At 39.5% G+C, this 19,881-nt stretch overlaps 1 protein-coding gene across 3 annotated transcripts in view; it reads left to right on the top strand.

Annotated features, from left to right (window-relative positions):
* The window catches only part of LOC128630122 (NACHT, LRR and PYD domains-containing protein 12), a 462,144-nt gene that overhangs the window by 316,387 nt on the left and 125,876 nt on the right, over positions 1-19,881 (top strand). The window lies entirely within an intron of this gene.

The raw sequence follows: 19,881 nt of genomic DNA, 5'->3' as shown, positions 1-19,881 counted from the left end.
TTGATCAGTCCTGCACATCGGCTTGTAAGAATTTTAGCTCGTTTCTCAGTACAGAGCAGCTTCAGCTCTGGAATGCTGGTGATTTTCCTCACATGAACTGCTTGCTTGAGGTCCTTCCACAACATTTCTATTGGATTAAGGTCAGGACATTGACTTGGCAAATTCTGAAACATGAATTTTATTCTCTTTTAACCATACTTTGGTAGACCCTTATGTGCTTTTTGTGCTTAGGGTTGTTGGCCTGCTGCATGACCCACTTTCTCTTGAGATTCAGTTCACAGACAGATGTCCTGAAACTTTCCTTTAGAATTCACTGTTATAATTCAGAATTCATTGTTCCATCCATTATTGAAAGGTTGTTATAAGTAAGGTTCTTATGCTGGAATGTAGTGTTTGCTTTCTCCAAACATAACACTTCTTATTTAAACCAAAAGGTTATATTTTTCCACACAAAACATTTTCCCACGTAATCATTAGCAAATTGCAGATGGGCTGTAATGTTCTTTTTGGAGAGCAGTGGCTTTCTCCTTGTAACACTGTAATTCACTCCATTGTTGTTCAGTGTTCTCCCGATGGTGAACTCATGAACATTAACATTAGCCAATGTGAGAGAGGCCTTTGTTTGCTTAGAAGTTACCCTGGGTTCCTTTGTAACTTCAGGGACTTTTACATGTCTCACTATTGGAGTAATTTTGATTGGTTTCTAATAAACATACTAGGTTCTCTTTTTTGATTAAATTATAGCTAATAGTAACTAGTGACCTAGACGTATTAGGTGTAATTTATGCACTAGTCAAATATTAACCCCACCCCATCCAGTTAATAGTTATAGTTGAAATGAAGCTATCTGGCAGCCCGACATTCAGGTCTCCCCCTCAGCACTTACTGTAGAACAGCGGTGCTACAGAGGCGCAGACCACATGCCGATTCTCTCTCTCTCTCTCTCTCTCTCAATGTTCCCTAGTTTATAACTTATAACCTTGGTACCCAAAGTTTCCCCCTTTTTAATGTAACTTAGTTCCATTTAATTTTGTGCCAGATCAACAAAAAATCCTCCAGTATGTTTAACCCTGAAAAGAAAATGAAACAGAACACACACACGCTGCTTGTATAATAGAAAACAGTTGACCTGTGTTAAATGACTCAATGTTTTTAAGTCTGTTTTTACATCTGTTACGCTTCCGCCGGTGGGTGGCGCTGCGGCGTCGAAGCGCAAAGACTGCTGCAGAGCGCGCGTGCACGAGACCCTGACATATGGACACGCGCGGCTCGTTTGTTTTGATTTACTTCCTGTCCAGGTATTGGCTTATGTTCAAGGGTGTGTCTTTATTTCTCCAGGTGTCTATGCTTTAGATAATTATGTTGGTTATTTAAACCCCTCGTGTGGCTGCGCACTTCGCGCTGTATTATAGTTTGTAACGTTAGTAGTGGTTAAGGAGTATAGCTTTAGCACTGTGTTAGAATGCGTGTAGCATGCTAGCGGTCTCAGTTCCATGTTCTGTTTTCGAGTAATGCCTAGACTGTAGTTCCATGGTTGATCCAGCTAGTCCTGTTCAGCATAGACCGCGTTTCTTGTGTTTTGTTAGTTTGTTTATCAATAAAGACGGCGCTCCTGCGCTTACTTCCTGCTAACTGCCCTGTGTCGTTACATCATCACATTCCTGTCCAGTGAAGTGATTATTTGGTGATAATAATAATACATTTTATTATTATTATTATTGCAACATAGTACATGCGGTCATGCACATTAGGGTTAGTGTGCTACATGGGATACACAGTGGTCATTACTAAAGCCATTAATGTACTTTTTGAATTCTAAATGAATAGTTCAATTAATATTTTGCAGAAACTTAATTTATCTAATTCTAAAGCATCATTGCTATATTTTATTCTGTCAAACAGTGAGATGGCAATATTTTGATGGGGGTAGAAGGCCTCACTGGGACATTTTGTATTAGTAGTGTAAAACATATGCATTGGCTTACATATTGGTAGACATATGCAAATTAAAAAAATATATACATGTAGGAAACACTTAAGAGACTTAATCTATATGTAACAAGAAAATGAAGGAATGGGATAGGCTGACTTAAACATCTAGTTATCTAGTTGGTGGCTGTGCTCAGGCGGTAGAGCAGGTTGTCTAATCGTAGGGTTGGAGGTTCGATTCCTGGCCCACATGACTCGAAGTGACCTTGGGCAAGACACTGAACCCCAAGTTGCTCCTGATGTCAAGTTAGCACCTTGCATGGCAGCTCTGCTACCATTGGTGTGAGAATGGGTGAATGGGAAACACTGCTCAGGTTAAAAAGCACTATATAAGTGCAGACCATTAGTTATGTCAATAGTTGTGTAGGAAAGTTCCTCATATTCAGAGTAGGGCTAGGCAGGTGCTCAAGTTGCTATGATTTAATAAAGCAGCATGTCAGTTACATTCATGTTTTTAAATAAGAAGTCATTTACAGTGCATATACACTATAAAGAAAACAGTCACCCACTATTTATTTGATAGCACATTGTGCTATTCTGTGTGTCACATTTTTATTAAAGAGACCAGAGTGGGGCGCACGGTGGCTTAGTGCTAAGCACGTTTGCCTCCCACCTCCAGTCTTGGGGGTTTGATTCCCACCACAACCCTGTGTGTGCGTAGTTTGCGTGTTCTCCCTGTGCTGCTCCCCCTGTCCAAAGACATGCATGGTAGGCTGATTGGCATGTCCAAAGTGTCTGTAGTGTATGAATGGGTGTGTGAATGTGTATGTGAGTGTGCCTTGCGATGGCCTGGTACCCTGTCCAGTGTGTACCCTGTCCTGTGCCCTATGATCTCTGGGATACGCTCAAGGTTCCTGTATGATAGGAGATGTAGAAAATGGGGGTGGATGGAAACGAGAGTGAAATTTCATTATCCTGAGTATCCAGTTACACAAATGGAGAAGTGAGTTTAGATTTGGCTAAATAAATCATACAATCTAGAAACAAACAAGTGGGATATAATCAGTGGTTGATTTTAGACACAATCATTCCTGATATTATTAATAATTCTGCTGTTGGTTTGAGTTGAGCACTGACAATCAAATTAAAAGAAGATGAAGCTAGCATTTAGTGGTTTGTTTGTTTTTTTTTTTGTTTGTTTTGTTTGTTTGTTTTTACAGTGGAGTGATGAGAAGAAATCCTCAGAGACTGCTACAGTGTCCTCCCAGGAATCCATGGCTAATCATAGGCTGAAGTGTTTCAGAGACATTCTGGACATTTTTTCTGTTTCTGAAAGCAGGACCTCGCACTCGCCGTGCAGTACTGGCCATTATCTTCTATGGAAAGTAGCTAAGGGTTGTCCAAAAAGTCGCTAGTTATGTCGCTAGATGCTTTAAAAAAAAAAAAAAAAGTTGCTAAAGGGGTCTGAGAAGTGGACCGAAGCTGTCCCTGTTAAAATGAATGAGTGAACGGCAGGACGAGGAGGGGTGCAGCGGGGAGTCATATTTTGAGTGAAAGGATTGTATTCGTGTTCTTTTGCAAATAAACCCTTTAAAGTGATTGTTATTTTTTATTTATTGACGTTTTATCATTCAAGCACTTTTTAACCACTTTTTTAACATAAAAAAAAAATTGGCTATTTTCAAGGTTTTCCAGTACTTAAATTTCCAAATGCCAAATTCAAGCACCTTGTACAAACCCTGTGGTAATAATTTTTCATGGATACATTTCCCAAACAAACAAACTAAAAAACTTCTAGTACTTCTAATTAATAAACCTATAACATCAGTTAGCTAGCATTTTCAAGTGCTAAACCCAAACCTCACACATTTGATGTTTTTTCTTTCTTTTTGTTCTTTGAACACTTCTTCTTCTTCCGCTTCTTCTTCTTCTTGTTTCAGATATATTTCTGCCACCTGTAAGTCAGAATGACAAAATTCTTGACTGTAATATCACTCAGGTAAAATAAATAAATCAATGAATTAATAAATAAGTAACAGTAAACTGATTTTCTGCAAATTTCATGGAACTATTAATAGACATTTTAGTGTATTTAATACAAATTATATCACACTGCTGTTGCACTCTGGAATCTGATAGGTCAGAAGGTCTGAAGGTTGCAATTCATATCTCAGGTTTATATTAATGTGCTCATTGTAATAAGTTATCCTTTCTATGATAGCAAATCATTCACAGAGACTTCTCTGGCAAACATACCACATAATCAAAGTCTAATAATAAATAGATTTGTGCTATACTACTTTAATAAAAACTTTTAGTCGTTGATATGGTGAAGCTATCTATAAGGAGGTGTTTATTTAAGATTTATGGAAAGAGACTCGGGCCACAGATTTCTCCAGATTCTGAATTTTTTCATGATATGACGTGCTGTAGATGATGAGATATTCATAGCCTTCACAATTTTACATCGAGGAGCATTATTCTGAAATTGTTCCACAAATTGTAGATGTAGTTTTTCGCAGATTGGTGTACAGAGGCCCATCTTTACTTCTGAAAGACTCCGCCTCTCTAAGATACTCTTTTTATACCCAATCATGTTACTGACCTGTTGCCAGTTAACATAATTAGTAGCACAATGTTCCTCCAGCTGTTTCTTTTTAGTAACACTTACTGTTCCAGCCTTCTGTTGCCCCGTCCAAATTATTTTGGGACGTGTTGCGCCCATAAATTCAAAGTTACCTATTTTTTTCCTTTAAATGCTACATTTCCTCAGTTTACACATTTGATTTGTTTTTTATGTTCTACCGTGAATAACATATGGGTTTATGAGATTGCAAATCATTGCATTCTGTTTTTATTTACATTTTTCACAACGTCCCAACTTTTTTGGAATTGGGGTTGTAGTACTTCCTCCCATTACCCAGGAAAGTGAGATGTTGCTGTTTACAAATGTCAACATGTTTTTGATAATTATTGAGCATCACACCAAAAATTAATTAATGAGGACTGTCACCAAATTTCTGAAGCTAGGCCAAACATCCTAGCACTAGTTGGCAAAAGTTAGTTTAGCATTTTTTGCTATGTGCCAAATTTGGTCATACAAATGGAGCAGAGCTAAGATCAGATAGCTGTTTATGAGGAACTGTATGTCTGATCAAGCTGAAATTTGATATGGTAGATATACCGTATGTGCTAATCTATAATAGATTCTCATGATGACTTAATTACTGAAAAAAAACATGCCTGTCATTGGCCAATCAGATATCAGATAATTGAAAAGTTTCCCATTAAGCTATTGCCACAAAACTTGAATAGAAAGTTCAGGGATGGACCTCCTAGTATCCAATGCAATCTCGCTCAAATTGGCTACCTGGGGCGTGCTGTTCATGTTTATAAGGGTCAGCGTTAAGTTCAAATAGCTGTTTCTCAGGAACCAAAATGCCAATTGAGCAGAATTTGCTGTGCGCTTTCTGCTAATCTGTAACTGAATTACTTCAAAAATGTCTGCCTTCTGCCAGTCGGCTTTCAGCAGGTAGGTTACACAACTAGCATTGAGCCATCATCACAAGATGTGATATGCATAAGTATGTTCACATATGGTCTCTTTATTGTTCTATGAATCTTGACAAGAACTGGCCACTGGGAGTGCTATATGCAGGGAGTGTTTGGACAGATTGCCTCTTATCGCTATATTACTATTATTATTAGCAGTAGAAGTAGTTGTATTATTATTATTATTATTATTATTATTATTATTGCAGTAGTAGTACTGATATTTCCTACCATTTCCTTTTTTTAAGTTTCATTTTCCACCTCTGGTTCTGTAGTCCAACAGATCTGACGCACTGAAGGCTGGGCATTGGCAGATATCGTCTATGATGAAAAATTAGTATTATTTATTTATTTATTTATGAATCTACCATACATGTCATGAACACAAACCTTTTGAATAATTTTGTCCCTCACAGTAGGGTTCATAAGATACTCACTGATGTTAAACTTCAATCTCAGAAATGCCCTCTTAGTAACAGGCACTAAAAAAATGAGCAATGTTGATATTTAGCAGCTGTTGTAAAACTTAATTTGACTTCAAATGTATATGAAATTGTGAACTGGATATAAAAGTGTAACCTGGAACCCCATAGACTTCCACTTCACAGAGCGTGAGAGCCTGGATAACATTGGGAATGATGATGTTCACATAACGACCCCTCATGTTGCAGGTGTAATTTGCAGAGGCACCAGCAGGGATGCTAGAGATAACGACACATCTGTGGGGAGAGAGAGAGAGACTTTGACTTTTAAAATATAATTTATTCTACAATTAAAAAACCTTAACATACAGAACACATTGTTTTAAGACCCATTACCAATTGAAAAAGAGATTCTCGCCTCTTATAAGTCACCCCTTTGTTTACACACCATTTCTTCTCAAACATCGGAAGATCACCATTCATTTGGTAAAATTCATACTTTAATCTAATCCTAGACTCAACCAAGGCCTTAAATAATTTAACCATGTTTACTTCTTTCCCTTCTGATCCCATTTTGTCAGCCTTCCAAATGGCTAATTTTGCTTGACCGACCAAAACATTCGAATAGGTACAGATTTCCTGCCTGTGGCGAGAATATCTACCCCCATAAATAAACCCTGTTTTCAAGAAAATGATCCCCAAACTACGAAACATTGTATACAATAGATTAAAGAGCGGAGATAATTTACAACATTCACAAAAGACATGAAACACAGTATTGAGTTCATCACACAAAGTACACAGTGGAGACGGTGCATATTTACATTTAAACAAAAACACTTTTGTTGGTAATGCACAATGTAAAATCTGCCACTGTAAGTCACCAGACTTTTTTTGGTAGAGGGTTCTTATACAATAACCGCCATGAAGGTTCATTATCTCCCGACTTCAAGAAATGAGTCCTCCATTTTGTATGCCTCCTCCCCCTTAGATGTCTGACAAAGTCAGACTTTACACAGGAAATATATGCATTTTGCTTGTTCACCATGGAAAACAGAAGACTTTGCAAGCCTTTAAAGGATAACAACATGTTTACATTGTCTCCATTGTTAATTTGAGCTATCTGTGGAGTTATGTACACTTCTGGAAAAAAAGACCTTTGTGTTACCACCGGACATAAACTTGGTTATATATTATCCCACAAACATGCAGGAAAAGATGTTTTCAAATCCTTTAATATGTTCCCGACTATTCTCTCTGATCTACCAGTAATTTTTCTAGTTAGATTCTGTACTGAAAAACATTCTCTATTCGACAAGTCAAACAGGTTTCCAACTTTAGTTATCCCAGCTAAAACAAAGATAGAAATTTCGGTGTTGGATATAATGCATTTTTTTAGAAAACCAAGGACTGTGCAGAAGTGGTTCATCAAAACCAAAATGTTCTTTCCGCTCCGACTTAAAGTAACCCCAAGCTTCAAGAACCGATCCATAAAACCTTATCTTAAACATGTCTTTTACCACATTTCCCGAAATCAGAAACATTTGTTTATCAAAATCCATCTTGTTTTTTCCACGTAGAATGGCAAGGCCAAAGCTAATCCATGGTAGAGAGTCCGACGAGTAAAGCAGTTTTTGGGCAGTCTGCAACCTCATGGATTTCACCTTAGAGGCTAAATGTATTAATCCCTGACCGCTATCAATTGTAGGGAGACACAGTACCCCAGGGGGGAAGCCAATGATGACCACCCCAAAAGAAGTCTACAAAGGCTTTTTGAAGTTGTGACAAAAGCTCTTTCGGAGGGTCCAACATGGTTAGACGATGCCACAGCATTGAGGTGGCTAGATTATTCACCACCAGCACCCTGCCTCTGTAGGAAAGCTGGGCTTGAATCCACTTCCATCTCTGGAGCTTGCCTGTCACTTTTTCTACAAGTCCTTCCCAATTCTTGTTCATGTGCTGTTCAGTCCCAAAGAACAGCCCCAGTATCTTAACCCCCTCTTTATTCCAAGGGCGCTGATGTGGAAGCTGAGGTGGATTTTGGTGTGACCAATGGCCTAACAATAAAGTGTCAGTTTTTCCCCCAATTGATCCGTGCGGAAGAAGCACTCTAAAAGATGTTGAGGCATGAGGTAAGATGTTTAACATCATCTTCAGATCTAATGATCACTGGGATGTCATCTGTATACGCGGTGAGTTTCACCACTGCTGTGTTTGAAAGGTGAGATGTTGGAACTGTAAATCCTTGCAGCTTCTCTCTCAGAATCCTCAACATTGACTCAATGGAAATCGTGTACAAGAGACCAGACAAACTACACCCTTGTGTCACACCTCTACCTACAGAAAAAGGTCTGGTCAAAATTCCATTTATTTTCAGCATACTATAGACATCTTTATAAAGAAGCCTTATCCATGAAATAAACTGATTCCCAAAGCCAAATCTTTCAAGTATTTTGAACAGGTATTCATGGTCAAATTTATCAAAGGCTTTTTCTTGGTCCAAACACACAAGCACAAGATCTAATGTATGCAGTTCCGTTAAGTACACCATGTCCCGCACAAAAAAAGATTGTGAAATATAGATCGCTAGGGTACACAGTAGGACTGATCTTCATGGATGATGGACGCTATAGATTTTTTAAGATGATTTGTCAGAGTTTTAGACAATATTTTATAATCAGTTCCTAAAAGAGAGACCGGTCGCCAGTTCTTCAATAAACCAAGATCTCCTTTCTTGGGTAAAAGAGTCACTACAGCTCTTCTACAACTGATGGGTAGGATATTTGACTCAAAGCTTTCGAGAAACACCTCATACAAATCCTGACCAATGAGGGACCAGAAGGCTTTATAAACTTCAGAAGTCAAGCCATCCAATCCTGGTAATTTCCCCGAAGATTGCTGCTGGACAGCTTCCGTTAACTCCTGAAAGGACAAAGGTTTCTCCAGCTCTGCTTTATCTTCATGTCCAAGATGCGGCAGTCCATCTGAAAGCAGATTAATTGCTCCAAGGTCACAGGGTTGTGCAGTATATAATTCTTCATAAAAAGATAGAGTTTGCGAAAAAAAAAAAATCTTTTCTGTTATTTCTTTCCCATTTAACAATTTAAGATGATTTATATTCTTTTTTCTCTGATGTTCTTTTCCAATGAAAAAAAGAAAGTTGTTGAAGAATCCATGCTGTTTAACTGAAGATATCTTCCCAGTATGGATGTACTACGACTTATCTCTTCATACAAATTTTTCAAAATCATGTTGTACTCGTCAAGCATTTTTGCAGTTTCCATCTCTTCACCATCACTAATGGAGCTGCTTAGCTTCAGAATCTGCTGTTCCAAAAACTTAACCTTTTCCTAGTTCAGTCAGGTGACTCCTTGTGTATTGTTGGCACAAGAGCCGGATCTGTACATTTCCAATATCCCACCACTGGCTTAAAGTATTATACTGTGATTTTCTCTCTCTCCACTCTCCCCAAAACTGAGCGACTAATTGTACGAAAACTTTATCTTGCAATAATCTATTATTAAAAGCCAAATCTTATAATATGTGTTACTCTGCGTTATAGTCATAGTTACTGCAATATAGTGGTGATCCGAAAATGGTGTTGGCGAAATATCACTATTGGAAAATCTTCCTCTGTCGTTCATCTGAACATAAAATCTATCGAGTCGTGCACCGGAAACTGTATTAGAATTCATTTTCACCCATGTATATTGTTTACTGCCAGGGAAAGCTTCTCTCCATACATCTACAAGACTATGAAACTGAACAACGGTTTTGAGAGTCTCAGACGAATTTGGATGAGGTTCAACATGATTCCGATCCATAGTGTAATCGAATGTACAATTAAAATCACCAGCTAAAATTATTATTCTATTCTGCGAAACTTTTGAAATAACGTCTTTTACTTTTTAAAAAAAAGAAGCTCTTTCTGCCCCATCATTCGGAGCATAAATATTAATAAGAGATTGCGATAACTCAAAGCGTAAATTATATAATATAAATATAAAATATAAATAATTTCTTCAGCTCTACTGTCTTGAATTTGTAAATCCGATGAAATAAGAACTTCTACTCCGGCACTCACGTTTGAATCATGGCTCACTGAGCCATTGCACCTGATTGTCCATATATGTGTGTGTGTTTCTTGCAGAAAAACTACACTTGCTTTTTTCCAACTAAAAAAATCGAACAAAGCGAATAATTTTTCAGCACCACGACATCCATTAATGTTCAAAGATCATAAGTTTAAGGATGCCATGATGCTGACTATTGAATAAATGACGAATGACATCTCAACACAGGTCTCATTATCTCCTCTCTTCATTACAACATATTCAAACCTTCTTCGCCTTACGGTTAATCATGACTTTTACCTTTGTTATTATTTTCCTGAGGCGATAAAGCTTCTGAATGCTAAGCTCTTCATCAGTTGCTTTATTCATCGCCATTTTACACGACACCAAAAAGCGCTTTAAATCAGGGAAAAAAGTCTCAATTTGTGGTTTCCGAGCTCCTTTAGTCTCATCTAGAAAGTCATTAATTTGCTTTAATGTGTACAGTCTAGCACTGAGAGACTCTGTTCCTTCAGCATCATCCATATCAGAAAAACTCTCTATGCTCTCTAGATCAACATCTGAGTCATTTTCAGAGTGAGCATACTCTGAACTCATGGTGGACATCTGAGTACAGATATCTACAGCTGCTTCACTTTCACCATCTCCTTTATTACTTTCTATTTCTGTCTGTTCTTTTTCTGATGGTTTATCATGTTCATTTACTGTCTGAGTCAATGTTTCTCCACCACTTGCCTGACTTACCCGCTCCTCGTTGTAATCATGATTTTCTGATTCAGGATTCCCTTTAGGTGCTGTTTTAACATCTGGAACGAGATGGTTCTGTCTATGCTCCTTCACTTTGGAACTCTCTTCCTCCTGAACTCAGGGAAGCCCAGACTTTTGGCATTTTTAAAGCTCTTCTCAAGACACACTTTTTTAAACTTGCATTCGACTGCTGATGTCTTTTTCGATTGTTTAATAATTATTTTTATTAGTATTAATGTTGTTATTTTTATTCTTATTAACCTTTATTTGTTTTATTTTTCTGTGGACTGTGATTTTATGTACAGCGCTTTGAGAAGCTGCTTTAAAGGCGCTTTATAAAATGAAGTTTATTATTATTATTATTATTATTATTATTATTATTATTATGGTTATTTTGTCTGGCATGTCGCTCGGTTGTTTGAAGATTAGACGGTCTGACATGTCCTAGTTCTCCGCTCAAAAAACACAGCATATGATCCGAACTAATAAAGATTGTGTAATGTTTGCCTTCATTAGTCAGTTTTACAGCCAGATTGAGCGGATCCTGTTGTTGATTCAGAATCATGTTCGTAAATCGCCGAAACGACACAACGTGCTTGATATCCGGATTTTTCAGACCGAGTGGAATCAGGTCGTGCCATTAATCGCGAGTCCGCATTTAACCAGGTCATCTACCATCTGAACCTCGGCGAGAAAAACAACAACAGCTTTATTCATCCTACAAGCTGACTGGATATTTGACCACCAACCTGTTCACTGACTGCAACCAGCACATCTTCCACAGATACGGAGTCATCAGGTGTACATTTAAATCCATGTCTCAGAGTCAAGCGTGAGAAATCTCCCCTTCACCCCATTTGTCAAAGTTTTCCGATCGAAGTCGGCGCTCAAAAAAGTTTTATGTCTAAGATTAATCTTTTTTTCCACGAATCTTAAAAAAGAACGAAGAAATTGATTAAAAGTAACAAACTCTCAAAAGTGTCCCGCAAACTCTCGACTCCTCCCACTACCCACAATCCTGAGCGAGACTTTTGACTTTTAAACTCACTTTATTTACCAATTGTTTAGGGAAAACAGAAAGCATCACTTATTCAAAAGGAAAAAAGGAAAGAGAATCTATGCATTTAAACATGGAGGTGAAGAATGGTTAAATTAGTAAAGACAATCACCAGTGAAAAACAATTTCACCATCATCCGTTATAGAAAACAAACCCATGTTTGCGCACCATGTCTTTTCGAACATTTCCACATTGTCATTCATTATATGGAATTCATGTTCAAGTTCAATCCATGACTCTATTAGAGCTTTGAATAAGTTCACGGTGTTGATTTCGAAGTTCCTTCCGCTTTTAGTCTATAGGATTTCCAGATGGCTACTTTTGCCTGTCCAACTAGAAAGTTGATCGATGTACATCGTTCTCTGCATGAACGGGAATATTTACAACCTAAAATAAACATTGCTTTAGAAAAGGGTGACCCGAGATCGTTAATTATTCTGTCCAGTGTATTCAAAAGAGGGTCCAGTCTGTGGCAGTCGCAGAAGCAGTGGAACACAGTGTCTGGTAGTCCACAGAACCTGCAGAGGGGAGAGTCCGTGAGGTTACACTTAAACAGGAAGATATTGGTCGGCATCACAGAGTGAAGAACTCACCACTGTAGGTCTCCAGATCGCTTTGGTAGGGGACTCTTATAGAGCAGCCTCCACATGGGGGACTGAGACGGAGGAGTGGATAGGTGTATTCTCCACTTTCTGTCTGTCCGTCCTTTGAGCTCTCTTGAAAGTTCGTTTTTTATGCAGAAGTTGTACAATTGGTCTTTTGCTATCATTGAAAAGCGGACGTTTCTAAGTCTTGTGTACAAGAGAAGCTGGCCTGTGCCATCGTCGTCTGGAGCTTCGCTGGGAGTTATGTACAACTCTGGAAAAGACGTTTGATCAGGATCTCCAGTCATATAGTTGTTTATGAACGTCAGTAGGGGTGTGGGGAACAAAGCCTTCAAAGTCCTTACCACATTCCCCACAATCCTCTCTGACCTGCCTCCAATCTCTTTGGAAAGTTGGTGTACTTGTATCCACTCTCGCTTATCCTGGTCAATAAGATCTCCCACCTTGGCTACTCCTGCTGAGATGAAAGCAGTAATCTCGCTTCTAGACTCAGTTTGTTCAGGGAACCAGGTGTTGTAAAAGAGTGGTTCGTTCAGACCATAATGATCTTTCCGTTGCGTTCTAAGCTGAGACCAGATTTTAAAAACTGTTCCATAATAGTGACTGACAGGCACGGCCTTTGTGACACTATTAGACATTAAGAACATCTGTCTGTCGAGTCCCATTCTTCCCGCAAACCTCAGTACTGCAAGCCCAAAACTAACCCATGGCACAGGTTAGTGGATCAGACTCTGCCCGCCCTCACACACCGGTAAACTCAGTGCGCCGGATGGTATCCGATGGTGACCGCTCCAGACAAAGTCTACAAAGCACTTCTGACGTTGGTGTAGGAGTTCTTGAGGTGGATCTAATACTGTCAGACGGTGCCATAGCATCGAGGCAGCCAAGTTGTTTATCACTAGGACTCTGCCCCTGTAAGATAGCTGTGATTGAATCCATCTCCATCTATTTAGCTTTTCAGTAACCTTACTGGTCAATCCATCCCAGTTCTTCTGCATATATCGATCTGTGCCAAAGAAGATCCCAAGTATTCTCACTCCCTCCTTGCTCCATGAACAGTCCTGTGGGAGGTGAGGTATATTCTCCTCCTGCCATTGGCCTAGGAGCAAGGCATCAGTTTTGTTCCAGTTTACGCGTGCAGATGATGCTCTCTGAAAGACATCGAGGCTAGAAACCATATGACCGATGTCATCCTCAGATCTGATTACCACCGTCACATCATCAGCGTATGCTGTGAGTTTGATTATGGTCACATCAGATAGATCAGGGCTTAACACTGAAAACCCTTGCAGGTTTTCTCGCAGGCGTCTTAGCAGGGGCTCGATGGAGAGAGTGTACTGCAGACCGGACAGGCTACAGCCTTGTGGAACACCTCTGTGCACGGAAAAGTTCTTGTTAGTGTTCCATTTATTTTCAGCATGCTGTACACATCAGTGTACAGCAGCCTAATCCATGAGATGAAGCGTCCACCAATGCCAAAAGCTGTTAGGGTCTTAAAGAGATAGCCATGATCCACTCTGTCAAAAGCCTTCTCTTGTTCTAGTGACACTAGACCCATCTCTGCCTTATATAGCTCTGTGAGGTGTAACAGGTCTCGCACCAGAAAAAGGTTGTTAAAGATTGAGCGTCCTGGGATGCAGTATGACTGGTCTTCATGTACTATTGTGGCCAAAAATCTTTTAAGGCGGTTTGTTAGTGCCTTCGAAAAGATTTTATAGTCTGTCCCAAGGAGAGACACAGGACGCCAGTTCTTTAAGCTACCAAGGTCTCCTTTTTTGGGTAGCAGAGTAATTACAGCTCTCCTACAGCTGAGGGGTAAAACTTTTCATTCCATACATCTGAGTATGACAAAGTGCAGGTCTGGGCCAATCAAAGGCCAGAATGTTTTATAAAATTCAGAGGTCAATCCATCCAGCCCTGGTGACTTTCCGTTTGACAGCTGGTGAGCAGCTGTACTGAGCTCTTCAAGCGAGAGTGATTCCTCGAGTTCATTCCTCTCACACTCACTCAGCTGTGGTAGTCCACTCAGGAGTTCTTCAATTGCTTCGGGATCACATGGCTGGCTGTTGTACAGTTTCTCGTAAAAAGATAACGCTTGTAAAGTGATGTCATCTTTGTCGGTGGTTTCTTGCCCATTGGGTAGTTTCAAGTGGCTGATGGACTTCTTTTCTCTGTTTTTTTTCTCCAGCGCGAAGAAGAAAGATGTAGATGAGTCCATTTTATTATATTGTATAAACTTAGTGCGCACCATGGCACCTTGATTTCTCTCGTCATACAAGTTTTTCAGAAGAATTTTGTTCTTCTCCAGCGTTACTTTTGTTCTTGTTTCTTCTTCTTCGCTTATTGAGCTGCTGAGTTTCAGTATATCCTTTTCAAGAAAGTTGATCCTTTCCTTGATTTCTCTGGTGCTATTTTCCGTGTATTGTTGGCAGAAGATCTGAACCTGAACTTTGCCAATGTCCCACCACTGGTTTACTGATGTATACTGAACCGTTCTCTCTCTCCAAGACTTCCAGAAAAGTGTAAAGGCGTGAATAAAGTGACGATCCTGTAATAACCTGTTGTTAAAATGCCAGTGATGTTGACGGGAAGTGCTCAGTGTGGTAGTGACAGCAACAGAAATGTAATGATGATCAGAAAGATGAGTGGGATGAATATAACAGTTATAAAATATGCCTCTGTTGAATTTTTGAGTATAAAGTCTATCGAGTCTTGCTGCAAGAATCTTTCCGGAAGTTGATTTTAGCCAAGTATACTGCCTGTCTATGGGTAGAGTTTCTCTCCACACATCTATTAAATTATGGTTTTGTACCACGGTTCTAAGTGCTTCTGCTGAGCGAGGATGAGGTTTGCCATGATTCCGATCTACACTCTGATTCAAAGTGCAGTTGAAATCTCCAGCTAAAACGATGATCCTTTCTTGAGGGATATCTGAGATGGCTTTATCCAAAAGATTTAAAAAACTGCCGCGTTCCGTGCCAATGTTGGGAGCATAGACGTTAATCAAGGAAAGCGAGAGTTCGTGTAGATCAATATCTACTCTCTGCATCCTTCCAGGTACAATTTCTACTGCGTTTATTGCTTGTTCTCGAATATCTGCAGAGAACAATATAGCAACCCCAGCGCTCATGTTTGAGCCATGACTGTGAAAAGCCTGACCTTTCCACTCACTTAACCACTGAATTTGATTACTGTTGTCTGTATGTGTTTCTTGTAGAAATACTATGTTAGCCTTCTTTAGGAACAGAAAATTAAAAAGACTGAAACGCTTCTCACCACTACGGCATCCATTAATGTTGAGTGAGCCAATGTTTAGAGAGGCCATGTTTTTTTATTTATTTAAGTTAACATTGCCCCTTCTTTTTGAACTTGTGTTGTATCGTCTTTTTCACTTTTAGCATCATTTTTTTCAGACGGTAGTGTTTTTGTTGGTCAAGTTCTTCAAGAGTGGCATTTTGCATTACTACGTGACATGACAAATAAAAACGTGAGAGATCGGGAAAGAAGGTTTCAATTTTGAGTTTCTTAACCCCTTTTGTCAGATCTAAAAAAGCATTTATCTGTAATGTGGTAATCAGCTGAGAACTACTGAAAGTTTTGTGTAGTCTAGCTATCATCCCTGAGGAATCAACGTCCTCATCAGAGCTACTCCCTGGATCTTCAAGTTCGTTTTCTGAGCCATCAAGCTGTGAGCTTTCTAAAGCTATCTCAGAACAAGTTTCCTGCATTTCCTCCTCTAGCTCTAGTGATACGTTAGGATCAGCCTCTGGATGAACAGGCTGTGAGAGCTCCTCATTCCCCGTGAGGTCGGTCTGACACAGGGACCGAGGCTGTAAGTGCACTTCACTCCCGGTGGGATTTGTCTGAGATAGGGACCAAGGTTGTGGGGGAGGAGGTTCTTGCTTTTTTACAGTTTTTTTCAGTTAAACGCTAGGGTTAAGTTGTGGAGCTGGGTCAGTGCTGTGGCCCGTTGGGGTTTCAGCAGTGTTGACAGTGTTAGGTGTGACATCTGTCTCGGGTTGGTTAGTGGGAGTTTCTGCCTCGAGTTGCTCAGTAGGACTCGTCACCGGCACACGAAACATCTCATCTGTTCGGAGCTGATGAAGATGGTGTAATCTTTATTCTCCAGCGTTAGTTTAACAGAGAGAGAGAGCGGCTCGTGTTGTGTGTTTAGGATCATGTAGGTGAAATGGCGGAAAGACATGATGTGTTTAATGTCCGGGTTTTTTAAACCCAACGGAATCATTTTGATCGGTGCTGTTAACTTTCCGTAGCGCACGAGCACACTTTTTAAAGTTTCATCTTTAATAAAAGGAGGCACGTTAGACAGCACGATTTTCTTATAGACACCGGAGAGTGCAAACACACGAACATACTCATTGTTTATCATTAGCCCCTGTTCAATTAGTGCAACATTTCAACTTCGGCAAGAAAAACCACCACTGCTTTGTTCATCCGAGAAGCTGATATGATGTTTAAACCACCAACCTGATTACTGAAAGCGGTGAGAACTTCTTCAATTGGTATAGAATCATCCGGCGTACATTTACACCCATGTCTCAGTGTCAGACGAGAGAAATCTCCATTTTGGAGCGAGTTCTGCCAACAATAGTCGGCTCGCACACTGTTAACTTCACTTAAACTCTTACTTTAGAAAAAAAAAAGCTGAATAAGAAAACAGAAAAGAAAGTATTTGAAAAAGCACTACAAACACTCAGACGTGCTCTAGCCACCTGTACTCTCGCCCGCTACCCACAATCCTGAGAGAGAGAGAGAGAGAGAGAGAGAGAGAATGAGAATTGAATTTCAAAGGCCTTTTATTTACAAGCTTTTAAAAGCTACATCGACCTATTTCGGTCCCTCAGAGTCATTGCAAATGACCCTAAAAGAAAAAAAGTCAAATAAATTTACATATATATATATATATATATATATATATATAAATTGATATATTTATATATATCTATCTATCAATCTATCTATCTATATTATATACAGTGAGGGAAAAAAGTATTTGATCCCCTCCTGATTTTGTACGTTTGCCCACTGACAAAGAAATGATCAGTCTATAACTTTAATGGTAGATTTATTTGGACAGTGAGAGACAGAATAACAACAAAAAAATCCAGAAAAACACATGTCAAAAATTTTATAAATTAATTTGCATTTTAATGAGGGAAAAAAGTATTTGACCCCCTTTCAATGAGAAAGATTTCTGGCTCCCAGGTGTCTTTTATACAGGTAATGAGCTGAGATTAGGAGCACACTCTTAAAGGGAGTGCTCCTAATATCAGTTTGTTACCTGTATAAAAGACACCTGTCCACAGAAGCAATCAATCAATCAGATTCCAAACTCTCCACCATGGCCAAGACCAAAGAGCTCTCCAAGGATGTCAGGGACAAGACTGTAGACCTACACAAGTCTGGAATGGGCTACAAGACCATTGCCAAGCAGCTTGGTGAGAAGGGGACAACAGTTGGTGCGATTATTCGCAAATGGAAGAAGCACAAAAGAACTGTCAATCTCCCTCGGCCTGGGGCTCCATGCAAGATCTCACCTCGTGGAGTTGCATTGATCATGAGAACAGTGAGGAATCAGCCCAGAACTACACGGGAGGATCTTGTCAATGATCTCAAGGCAGCTGGGACCATAGTCACCAAGAAAACAATTGGTAACACACTACGCCGTGAAGGACTGAAATCCTGCAGCGCGCGCAAGGTCCGCTGCTCAAGAAAGCACATATACACGCCCGTCTGAAGTTTGCCAATGAACATCTGAATGATTCAGAGGACAACTGGGTGAAAGTGTTGAGGTCAGATGAGACCAAAATGGAGCTCTTTGGCATCAACTCAACTTGCCGTGTTTGGAGGAGGAGGAATGCTGCCTATGACCCCTGGAACACCATCCCCACCGTCAAACATGGAGGTGGAAACATTATGCTTTGGGGGTTTTTTTCTGCTAAGGGGACAGGACAACTTCACCGCATCAAAGGGACGATGGACGGGGCCATGTACCGTCAAATCTTGGGTGAAAACCTCCTTCCCTCAGACAGGGCATTGAAAATGGCTCGTGGATGGGTATTCCAGCATGACAATGACCCAAAACACACGGCCAAGGCAACAAAGGAGTGGCTCAAGAAGAAGCACATTAAGGTCCTGGAGTGGCCTAGCCAGTCTCCAGACCTAAATCCCATAGAAAATCTCTGGAGAGAGCTGAAGGTTCGAGTTGCCAAACATCAGTCTCGAAACCTTAATGACTTTGAGAAGATCTGCAAAGAGGAGTGGGACAAAATCCCTCCTGAGATGTGTGCAAACCTGGTGGCCAACTACAAGAAACGTCTGACCTCTGTGATTGCCAACAAGGGTTTTTAAACCAAGTACTAAGTCATGTTTTGCAGAGGGGTCAAATACTTATTTCCCTCATTAAAATGCAAATCAATTTATAACATTTTTGACATGCGTTTTTCTGGATTTTTTTGTTGTTATTCTGTCTCTCACTGTTCAAATAAATCTACCATTAAAGTTATAGACGGATCATTTCTTTGTCAGTGGGCAAACCTACAAAATCAGCAGGGGATCAAATACTTTTTTCCCTCACTGTATATATATATATAATATAGATAGATAGATTGATAGATAGATAGATAATTAAAATAATTCTCCTTCCAGTTGCCTTTAAAACCCACAGGGAGTAAAGAATATAAAAAAGCAAACAAGTGTCAAACAGTAGGTACACAGTCTTCTAAAAGTTGATGAAATCTCACTTTTTCTTCTGCAACCACACATAATGCCCCTTCCAGACACCATATATTCTCAAATGGTACAAGGTCTTTCATCTCTTGGTAAAACTTAAAATCGATTAATATCCTAGATTTTAACAGAATCACAAAAACCAATAAAACGCTGTCCCCTGAATTTGACTCAATTCTGTTTCTCCTGCTGACATATATGGCCATCTTTGCCTGCCCTATGATAAAATTTATCAACTGACACTTAAACCTTTTTTTTTTTTTTTTTGAGAGTATTTAAAACCAAAAATAAAAGTTTCGATTGTAAAACTCTCATTAAAATGGCCAAGCAGTCTCTGTAAAACAGTAAAAAGAGGCTTCAATCTTACACAGTGCATAAACATGTGAAACACAGATTCTCTCACGGCACAGAAAGGACATTCATAACTCACATCAGGGTTTAAAACACAGATAAAAGAATTAACAGCCACTGCACCGTGTAAAATCCTCCACTGTAAATCCCCACACTTTTTTGTTAATGGTGACTTGTACAAAGCCCTCCATTGTGGCTTTACATGTTCCTTTATTTGTAGAACAGAACGCCAAGGTGTGCCGACTCTTTTGTCCAGAAACTTTTTATTTAGAGATAGTACACAAATTTTGTACAGTTCTTTCCCAGATGGTAACTTGGGACCCACAAAACTTAGTTTTTCAGATTTAAAAAATACACCTGAGCACTCACGTACATTTGCCGAGACACTAAAATC

Source organism: Ictalurus punctatus, unplaced genomic scaffold (genome assembly GCF_001660625.3).
Source record: "Ictalurus punctatus breed USDA103 unplaced genomic scaffold, Coco_2.0 Super-Scaffold_100046, whole genome shotgun sequence".
NCBI classification, from domain to species: Eukaryota; Metazoa; Chordata; class Actinopteri; order Siluriformes; family Ictaluridae; genus Ictalurus; species Ictalurus punctatus.
The sequence above is the reverse complement of the archived record's forward strand: the minus strand, read 5'-3'. Positions and strand labels throughout refer to the sequence as shown.